Source organism: Gossypium arboreum, chromosome 5 (genome assembly GCF_025698485.1).
Source record: "Gossypium arboreum isolate Shixiya-1 chromosome 5, ASM2569848v2, whole genome shotgun sequence".
Taxonomy (NCBI): Eukaryota; Viridiplantae; Streptophyta; class Magnoliopsida; order Malvales; family Malvaceae; genus Gossypium; species Gossypium arboreum.
The window spans coordinates 57178845-57190371 of record NC_069074.1 but is presented as its reverse complement, the minus strand read 5'-3'; the positions used below and the strand labels follow the sequence as shown (position 1 = coordinate 57190371).

Here is an 11527-nt window from a genome sequence, read left to right as displayed (position 1 = left end):
CAAGCCGCCGATAATACCCAGCTAGCCCCAAGAAACTTCTAACTTCGATTCGTTTTTGGTGGTTTCCAATCAACAATGGCTGAAATTTTACTAGGATCAACCCGTATACCATCACCAAACAATATGACCCAAAAATCCAACTTCTGAGCCAAAATTCACTTTTACTAAACTTAGCATACAAATGCTTATTTCTCAAAGTTTGCAAAACTATCCTCAAATGCTCAAAGATGCTCTGTCTCATCTTTTGAATAAATTAAAATATCATCTATAAACACCACAACAAATTTGTCCAAGTATGGCCGAAATATGCGATTCATTAAATCCATAAACACAGCAGAGCATTTGTCAATCCGAATGGCATAACTAAAATTCATAATGACCATACCTTGTTCTAAAAGCGCTTTAGGCACATCCGACTCTTTTACCCGCAGCTGGTAATACCCGGATCTCAAGTCAATCTTTGAAAACCATGTCGCTCCTTTTAGCTGATCAAACAAATCATCAATTCTTGAAACGGATACTTGTTTTTAATTGTCACCTTGTTTAACTGCCGATAATCAACACACAACCTCATAGAACCATCCTTCTTTTCACAAATAACACGGAGCACCCCAAGGTGAAAACTCGGTCTCACAAAACCTTTATCACCAACTCTTGCAATCTGCGACTTTAATTCCTTCAACTCTGTTGGTGCCATTCTATACGGAGCAATCGAAATCGGAGTGTTCCCAGATCAAATCAATACCAAATTCTACTTCCCCGATCGGAGGCAAACCCGCAATTCTTCCGAAATACGTCCGCAAATTCACACACAACCCAAGACCGATTCAACTTTCTTTTCAACTTCTTTTGTATTAATTACATACGCCAAATAAGCATCATAACCCTTTCTCGATATCTTTGAGCCGACATTGAAGAAATCACACTAGGCAATGCCTCGATTTATCCGATTCAACCCGCAGAGTTTCACCATTTTCACACTTTAATTCTATAACCTTTTCTTTGCAATTTATTTTAGCATCATGCAATGTCAACCAATCCATACCCAAAATAACATCAAATTCATCAAACGGTAACAACATCAAGTCGGCCGGAAAGTAATGATCCCGAATCATTAAAGGACATTTCTTACATACTTTATCAACAGTCACACATTTGCCTAACGGATTCGATACTCTAATTATAAATTCTGTATTCTCAACAAGTATATTCATACTAGACACCAATTTCATGCACACATATGAATGAGTAGAACCGGGATCAATCAAGCAATAACATTAACATTATAGAGAGAAAATGTACCGTAATCACATCAGGTGAGGAAGCATCTTCACGCGCTTTAATAGCATAAGTTCTAGCCGAGCCCTTCCTTCAGTCTAACTGGTGCATCCTCGCTACATTCTTATCGCTTGTTTCACTTCCACTTTTCTCGGATACCTTCCCTCGAGTCTGCACCACTAGCTTTTACATTCGAAATTTTTCTTTCTCACTCTCTCGGGCGCCTCTAATAAAATGATCCGGAGAACCACATCGAAAACATTCATTTGCTCAGACGGACCAAAATGATTTCTACCACACACGGCACTTCGGGTTTAACAAATCTCGATTTCCACACTAGCCACGTAAGTAGTTTGAGATTTAGGACCCACATTTCGCTTCTTAAAATTTCCATATGATTGCCCAAATTGAAACTTGGGAACGAGGATTCATGTTTCTTGACTTTCCGGTTTGTTTGTGAGGGTGCATTACTCATTGGTCTTTTCTTCCAATTTCGTGTTTGATTCTACCTTTTTCTTTTCCTTCAGTAATTCTTCAGCCTTGCAAGCTCGATCGACAAGTACCACCATTTCTTTTAGTTCAAGGATCCCAACAAATACCTTAATGTCTTCGTTAAGCCCATCTTCAAATCATCGGCACATCTTGGCTTCAGAGGAACATATTCCCCGCATACTTACTTAATCGAACAAACTCTCTTTCATATTCGAGACTGTCATATTACCTTGCTTCACTCAAGAAACTCTTTACATTTCGATCAATAAATCTTTCACTAATATATTTCTTCCAAACTCTTCTTGAAAGAATTCCTGTGTCACCCTCTCTTCGGTACCACCAAATCAAAGTCTTCCACCAATTATAAGTGAATCCTCAACAAAGATGTAGCACATTTCAAACATTCTTCGTGTACAAGATAATTCATCAAATACCCGGATAGAATTTTCAAGCGAACTCGCTTTCTCTGCATCATCATCAATATTTGCTCTAAATTCTTCAGCCCCTTGTTTACTTAATTCTATCAACAGGGGTTCTGTGAAATTTTATCATATCCATCCTTGAGGCATTGGAGGCATAGGTTGAGGAATTGGGGAGGTGGGGAGGTCGACATTTGGGTTCGTCTTTAACGAACTTAGTGTACCATGCACTCATCATTTGGAGAAAGGCTTCCGATCCCTTTCTCCTCCTCCCCGACCAATAGTAGGAGGTGGATTTTCAGTCGGCGCTGCTCCTTCAAATGAGTGGCGCATGACATTTCTACTTCATCTGCCACACCGGATCGGGATCCATTTACTATATAAAAAATCATTTAAAAGGTCAAGTCGTCACAAGATCACAATTCATACATATGGCATGTATAGCAAAATCCGACATACAACACGTGGTCCGAGAACCGACTAAACCTGCTCGATACCACTAAATGTAACGCCCCACACCCGAGACCGTCACGAGTCGAGTATGAGGTGTTACTAAGCTTAGTTTAACATTTTAGAACTTTGGATTATTTGTTTCTACATTCACAGCTTTTAAGCTACTTGCGTCACAGTCACAAGAAAAATCATATCTGGAGTTACGAAACTCAAAATTAAGATCCGTAAATTTTCCCTGAATCTAGACTCATATAACTATCTACTAATTTTTTTCTAGAATTTTTGGTTGGGCCAATTAGTACAGTTTATTAGTTAAAGTTCCCCCTGTTTCAGGACACGACTGGTCTAACCTCTGTTTACTACGAACCACATTTCTCTCTGTAAAAAATTCATATGACTATGTGGTTTGTTTATACTAAAACTAGACTCAATAAGGATTCTGAGGATATAAAATAAACCACCTAATTATATCTTTACAATTTATGGTGAATTTCTAAATTAGGAACAGGGGATTCAGAAACTGCTATGACTCGGTTTCACTAAAATTCAAATATCTTCTAACATATAATTCCTTTACTTGTTTCATTTGTTTCATGTGAAACTAGACATAAGAAGCTTCAATTTTATATGTATTTCATCACCAAATTCAATTTCTATGATTTTTAGTAAATTTTCAAACTCGCATTAGTGTTGCTGCGGTATTCTATTTATGGTAAATTTCATCTTTTTTATGAGTTTTTATGCACTAAGTATCTTAATAGTTTTCCTTAACATCAAACATAATCTACACTAACCATTTTCATAATTTATCGTGATCAAGCATTTCCTCAACCATTCCACAACCATACCATAAGATCATTTACACAAAATAGGTATATTGCTATACATGCCATACTTAAATTTACAAGCCATTTACCAAAAGTCTTCCGGATAGTGTGACTGAGCCTTCGACCTATCACGACTCCTGAGATGGCTTGTCCAAAACTACAATGAGTAAGAAGGAGGGAGTAAGCATAAATGCTTAGTAAGTTCATATGCAAATAATAAGTAACATAACAAACAGTTATACCAATCAACATTAGCATACATCACTAAAACACATATCACATTTTTAATCATTCTTCATCATCTTATTACCTTATCGTGGTTGTATCAATACTCAACCCGAGGGTTAAATACATACCTGTCCAAAATATCCATTTCATATCACTTACCAATACATCTCTTTACATCTCGAATATTCCTCCATTGAGTAGAACTTTACCCGTTGAACACATCGAATATAATTCGGATACATGGATAATTTGCATATAAGTGCCACATATTCAATCAAGCAATCATGTAACCCGCCCATGTTTAACTCGGACTCAACTCAACGAGCTCGGATGCCTAGTTACATCTCACGAACTCGGACTCAACTCAACGAGTTCGGACATTCGCATCCATAAGTGAACTCGGACTCAACTCAACGAGTTCGGATGCTCAACCATCCTAGTGACATGTCACTTGTATCCTAATCTATTCCTAAGGTTCAAACGGGTGTTTTCCTCAATCACACATCTTTGCCATCTTCCACGGAATATCGAAATTGATACTTCGATGATAGTCATACTCATCAAGTGATTCACATAATTACATATTATTCAACAATAACCACAAAGCATAATATTTCATGATAATAATCAGCATCATATCATATAAACAACATTAAATTGCTTAAAATGACAATTATGTTACTACATTTACACATGAACTTACCTTGGTACCAAAATACAAAGATTTTGCAATTTAGTCCACAATCTTTTCTTTTCCTCGATTGAGGTCTATTCCACGTCTTTCTTGATCTAAAATAACACATTTAGCTTATTTAATACTCACATTATCAAATTAATCCTTAACTCAAATTTTGGCAAAATTACAATTTTACCCCTAAACTTTTGCATATTTACGTTTTTGCCCCTAGGCTCGGGATTAAAATTTATTCCTTATTCTTATGTTTTACAACATGCTGATCACTTTTCTCTTCTATGGCAACATCAAATTCTCACTCTAACATGTACTTATGACTATTAGGTATTTTTACCGATTAAGCCCTTTTACTCGTTTTTGCTCAAAACCGAGTAGCACAAGTTGTCTAACATAATTTAAAACTTCATATTCTATCATAAAACATCAAAATACACAAATTTCACCTATGGGTATTTTTCCAAATATAAACCCTAGGTTGAATTATTGCTAACATAAGCTTAATCGAGCTACCGGATTCCAAAAACGTAAAGAACATTAAAAACGGGCTTAGAATCACTTCATCGTGGAGCTTGGAAGCTTGAAACAAACCCTAGCTATGGAGAACCCTTGAAATTTCGGCCTAATGAAGAATATGGACAAAAATTGGCTTTTAATTTTGTTTTTAATTCATTTTAATAACTAAATGACCAAAATACCCTTACTACTAAACTTTCCAAAAATTCCTTCCATGTCCTAATTTTGTCCATGAACTTAAAATTGGTCAAATTCCTATTTAAGACCTCCTCATTAATATTCCAAAACAATTTCATACTAAAAACGTCTAGAATGCAAGTTTTGCAACTTATTCGATTTAGTCCCTACTTTCAATTTAAACACTTTAGCATAGAATTTCATCACGAAATTTTCACACAATCATGCAATCATATCATAAACCTCAAAATAATTATAAAATAATTATTTCTATCTCGAATTTATGGTCACGAAACCACTATTCCGATTAGGCCCTAATTCGGGATATTACAAGCGGTCATGGAATCTACAACTTCCAGAATGCCATTTGCCACAATACTGGCACTCCGTTCTATCTCGACGATCATTTCCCACACTGGCGACCAAAGTGACTCGTGCACTCGCAGGGGGTCGATCGCGATCTCGTCTAGAAAAGCCCGAAGTGTCTCTAGACCGGCCTAAGCCATCTCTAATTTTCTTCGATGACTGTGGGAAGGGCTTCCCCGAAGACCTCTTACGAAACACCCTTGCTCCCGCCTCGGCTTTTCTTTTCTCCATACTTGAGCTCCTCGGCTTTGCAAGCTCGCCGACAAGTGCCACAAATTCTCGGATTTCCAAAATGCCAACATACGCTTTATATCATCATTCAATCAATCCTCAAACGCTTACACATTACGGCTTCGAGGAAATGCATTCTCGTCGCATCGGCTAAGCCTTACAAACTTTCGCTCATAGTCAGAACCGACATGGAACCTTGTTTAAGTTCAAGAAATTCCTTCCGCTTTTGATCCATAAATCTCGATCGATATACTTTTTCCAAACTCGGTTTGGAAAAACTCCCAAGTTACTTGCTCTCTAGGCACAACAGAAGTCAACGTATTCCACCAATAGTAGGCAGAATCATGTAGCAAGGAGATATTACACTTTAGGCACTCATCGGGTGGGCAAGATAGCTCATCGAGTACCCGGATAGTGTTGTCCAACCAAAATTCAGCTTGCTCGGCATCATCGCTGTCCGTAGCCTTAAATTCGGTAGCCCCATGTTTTCGGATTCTGTCAACTGGGGGCTTATTTGACCTTATTTGGTCAGTTACCGGAGGTATTGTAGGTGCGAGGGTGGTATTTGTCAGGAATGGAGGTTGTGGAACAGCCGTATTAGTTCGAATGTATTGGTTGAACCAATCATTCATCACGCTATAGAAAGCTTGTCTAGCTTCATTATTCGGATTACTAGCATTAGGTTGAGAGTCCGCCATGTCCCTTATGCGAGAGCAAGCGCTACACTCTCAAGATCATCACTACCGCTTCGGTCGGATCGGATCCATTACTATAAATAAACACATTTGCAAATGTCGAAATCACCACACTATCAAATAATCACATAAAATGGCATGTATAGCTAAACCCAAACTCATTACGGTAGTCCTAGAATCGACTAAACCGTAGCTCTGATACCAATATAATTGTAACACCCTGCACCCAAGACCGCTTGCGAGTCGAACATGAGGTGCTAACCGACTTAATTCATTTACTCTCACAATCCATTTAGAAATTTTCCAGACGATCGCTAATCTGCGCCACTGTCACCTTAAAAATCATAACTTGAGTTCCACAACTCGAAAATCAGTTTCGTAATTTTTCCTTGAAACTAGACTCATATATCCATCTACAGATTTTTTCTAGAATTTTTGGTCGGGCCAATTAGTACAGTTTATTAGTTAAAGTCTCCCTTGTTATAGGGTGCGACTACACTGACCTTCATGCATTACGACTTGGATATCTCCCTGTACAGGGCTTCAATACTGATGCCGCTTGTTTCTATAGAAACTAAACTCAAAAAGGAATCTATACATATATGGCATGACTTCTAAATGTCTCTGGTTAATTTATAATGAATTTCCAAAGTCCGATCAGGGGATCTAGAAACTGTTCTGGCCCTGTCTCACGAAAACTTTAACATCTCATAATATACTGTTCATATAAATTTTCGTTACTTTCCTAAGAAAATAGATTCATCAAGGTTCGATTACATAATTTATTCACTATTTAATTCCATTCCTACTATTTTTAGTGATTTTTCACATCCACATCACTGCTGCTGCCAGCATCTATTTTTAAGGTAAACTTTACCTATTTCATGATCCTCCATGGATCAACTAGAGTTTGTCATACATATACCAAAGTGATCATGAATAACCATTCCCATGGCTAACCGTTACCAACATTTCCATACCTCTCGACGGACAACATACAAAACGATTATAATGCTATGATCAAAGTATATTTAAGCCATTTTCGCATGGCTATCCAAATTTACACAAAACTGAAAGGTACATGACCTACAACAAAGGGTAGTCCTATACATGCCGTTTCAAAGTTCAACCAAAAGTATACCAAAAGGAGCTTTGATAGTGTGGGCGACTTCGACTTCAAAATCCTCGAGTCCGATAGTGAAGAACCAAAATCTATAAAATGTAAAATCAAAGAAACGGAGTAAGCATTAAATGCTTAGTAAGTTTTGAGCAAAGAATTTAAGCACATCAGAAGTATAGCATTCATATAACTAAACGGATAATTCCATATATACATATTCTCAAATCATTCCTACTTCACATTCCAACCCTTGTATTCATAGATAAGGGATCATCTTAGCCAAATACCAGAAGCTCATTACTCGACTGAGCGAATATTATTTGAAGGGAATCAACTATTCCAATGCACATACGAAACATACCTCATTGTTGGGATTTTACAAGAGTATTAACCGAAATTTTTTTTTCAGCAAGATCGCTCATTCCCGAATCACGTACCTTCGGAATTTAACTGGATATAGCTACTCGTTCAAATGCCTTCGGGACATAGCCTGGTTATAGTAACTCGCACAAATGCCTTCGGGACTTAACCCGGATTTAGTAACTCGCACCAATGCCTTCGGGCTTAGCCTGAAATTAGTAACTCGCACAAATGCCTTCGGATCTTAGTCCGGATATAGTCACTTAGCACAAAGCCTTCGGGACTTAGCCCGGACATCATTCGGATAACCATGCACATTTATCAATAAATCATGACACATCCGTATTTCATTTTCATTACCAAAGCTCAAACACAAGACACTTATCACACTTGCAATTTCGGCTCAATAGCCATATACAAAGAGCATGATTTTGATTTGCTAAAAACATGATCTAATCAAATCATAATCTAAGTTCCATTACTCGAAAACTTACCTCGGATGTGGTCGAACGATTTCGGCGGCTATTCGATAACTTTTTCCTTTCCTTATCCAACTGTGGTCCTCTAAGCTCTTGAGCTAATTCAAACAAATTTAACTTATTAAAGTCTCATTATGCTAGCTTATGACCGAATATGACAAGGAGTTTAATAGGTCATATGGCCACCCTTTAGCTCAAATACACAATGGTCATGCGCATTTTTAATCACATTAAGCAATTTAACACAATTCATTTAAACATCAAAAGAGAACCTCAAGGCACTTAGCCCATATATACATTAGACATTAAAGTCCCATATGCACGAAATCACGAATCAATTCAACATATTAGCTAATATTTCCCTTAGCGAATTTTCTAAGTCAAGATAAAGCCATCAATATGCTTACCTATGGCCGAACATACACATCAACTTATGTACTCATTCATGTGGCCGAACATACACATCTATGCTAAGGCCGATTGCAACACTTAATACATTCTACAAGTATGGTCACCGTATTGACTAAACACCATTTTGTTTCAAGTTCAAAACTTGGCTAATACACATATATACACTATTAAAGCATCCTCTCCTTTTCATCAATTCAACACATGCATTACTCATTAATATACAAAATTATATTCGCCTTAGAACACAACTTGCTAGCCGATTCTTCTCCATCTAGCAACTAATGCACATATGTGCTCATTTGTTAGACTCTACTTCATCTAACAACAACCATATTTCCCTTCTACTTCCTACCATGGCCGAATGCATCACAACACCATACCATTTCAATTTTGGTCATGGTTAAACAAAGAACTTAATATCTCACCCAAAAATTCTAAAAAGAAGACTCAAGAGTCATCAATCCACCATCACATGCATCATTACAAAGCTTCATTTTTAGCATGTAAATGACATCAACACCAATCCACCTTAGCCGAATACCATCTCTATGACATAGCAAAGATTTGAACCATGGGCTAGCTAGAACTCAAACTAACAAATAAAAACATGCATGAATCTCATGGACAACTTCAAACATACCTTAGTCTAACAACCACCATAGCCGATTTTCTCAAGCTCTTCCCCTTCCTTTCTTTCCTCTATTCGGGCAAGGATGTTCAAGAATGAACACTTTTTTTTTTTTGTTTTCTTTCCTTCAACTCACGGCAATAGGGGGGGAACAAACACACACATTGCCCATGCTCTTTATTTTATTATTCCTTACATAATGCATTATCCCAACATGTTTATGACATGTTTTTAGCCATAACACTTTGTCCACCCATGCTCATGGCCGGCCACTACATATTAGGGGGGGAAATTGACATGCAAGTCCTCCCTTTTGATTACATGCACTATTAGATCCTTGTAGATTAGCCTATCACATTTTAAAAATGTCACACATAAGTCCTTTTGACTAAATTCACATGCAATTTACTAAATCGACGCCTAAAACTTTCACACATTCATAATCACATATTTTAGACAATAAATACCATATTCAAATAATTTGGTGACTCGGTTTAGCGGTCCTGAAACTGCTTTCCGACTAGGGTCACTTTAGGGCTGTCACAGATAATTAGAAGTCATGCCCTATATGTACAGATTTCTTTTCGAGTCTAGTTTATTTAGAAACAAACGGCATAAGTATTGAAGCCTGCATGCAGGAGATATCTAAGTCGTAATGCATGAAGGTCGAGTAGTCGAACCTCAGTAACAAGGGAGACTTTAACTAATAAACTGTACTACTTGGCCCGACCAAAATTCTAGAAAAAACTTGTAGATGGATATATGAGTCTAGTTTCAGGAAAATTTACTAATCAGTTTTTGAGCTTGAACTCGAGATATGATTTTTAAAGTGACTGTGATACGCTTAGCCACTTGTGTCCGAAATTTATAAATGAACCGTGTAAGTAAATGAATTAAGTCCGTTAACACCTCGTGTTCGACTCCAGCGACAGTCACGGGTTTGGGGTGTTACATGACTTATCTAAGTTTCGAGCCCTTGGATCAACGCTTGTTGATTTTTAAGTGCTGTCTCGGTATTCTAGAAACGAGTTTCTGACACTGAGATGAATTTTGTTAGCATCTCTTCAAGGTTCAACTTTTTCACTTGTTGGTAGGGTGGTTGTTGGAAGCCTGGAGGTGGTGGTTTCTGATTCCCTTGGCCTCCCCATAAGAAATTTGGGTGGTTCCTCCAACCTGCATTGTAATTATTACTATAAGGATTATTTTGAGATCGAGGATTATTACCCATGTAATTTAACTGCTCGTTCTCCATGTTGTGGCCATAGAGTGGGTATTCTAAATTGTTGGATCCACCTTCATTTGCTTCACACTACATTACTGGGTGAACCTTTGAAGAACTAAGAAAGCTATCAATTTTTCTATTCAAAAGTTCTACCTGATTAGAGAGCATGGTGACCGAATCGACGTTAAAAATGCCGACTATTTTTGTTGGTTTTGTCCTCATGACTTGCCACTGGTAATTATTTAGTGACATCTTTTCAATAAATTCATAAGCATTCTCAGGTGTCTTATTATTGATAGTTCCACTAGGGCTACATCGATCATCTGTCGAGTCAAAGGATTCAGGCCATTGTGAAACGTTTGAACCTGTAGCCAGAATGGTAACCCATGGTGAGAGCACCTTCTCAACAGATCCTTGTATCTCTCCCATGCATCGTAGAGTGTTTCTAAATCCATCTGCACAAAAGAGGAGATATCATTACGTAATTTGGCTATTTTAGCTGGAAGAAAATATTTTAATAAAAACTTTTTGGTCATTTGTTCCCAAGTAGTGATTGACCCTCGTGGTAACGAGTTCAACCATTGTTTAGCCTTATTCCTTAACAAAAAGGGAAACAACTGAAGGTGAATGGCATTATCAGAAACACCATTGATTTTAAAAGTGTCGCAAAACTCTAAGAAATTTGCCAAGTGAGCGTTGGGATCCTCATCCTGCAAACCATCAAACTGAACAAACTGTTGGATCATTTGAATGGTGTTAGGTTTCAGTTTAAAATTATTTGCAGCAAAAGCTGTAACACCCCAAACTAGGCCTAGAAGTCAGGCCTAAATCTGGCGTGTCACATTGAAGTGTTTTTTGAAAACCATGTTCTCATTGAAAACCTTTTTTACTACTCAAAACCTCTGGCCATTTTAAAACTTGTGAAACGTTAATT

The 11527-nt window shown here is 37.5% G+C and overlaps 1 non-coding gene across 1 annotated transcript; it reads left to right on the top strand.

Annotated features, from left to right (window-relative positions):
- The first annotated feature begins 10974 nt into the window (after positions 1-10974).
- On the top strand, positions 10975-11081 carry LOC128293549 (small nucleolar RNA R71). Its single transcript, XR_008283730.1, has one exon. It is a non-coding gene; the product is annotated as a small nucleolar RNA R71 (small nucleolar RNA).
- The last annotated feature ends 446 nt before the right edge of the window (positions 11082-11527 follow it).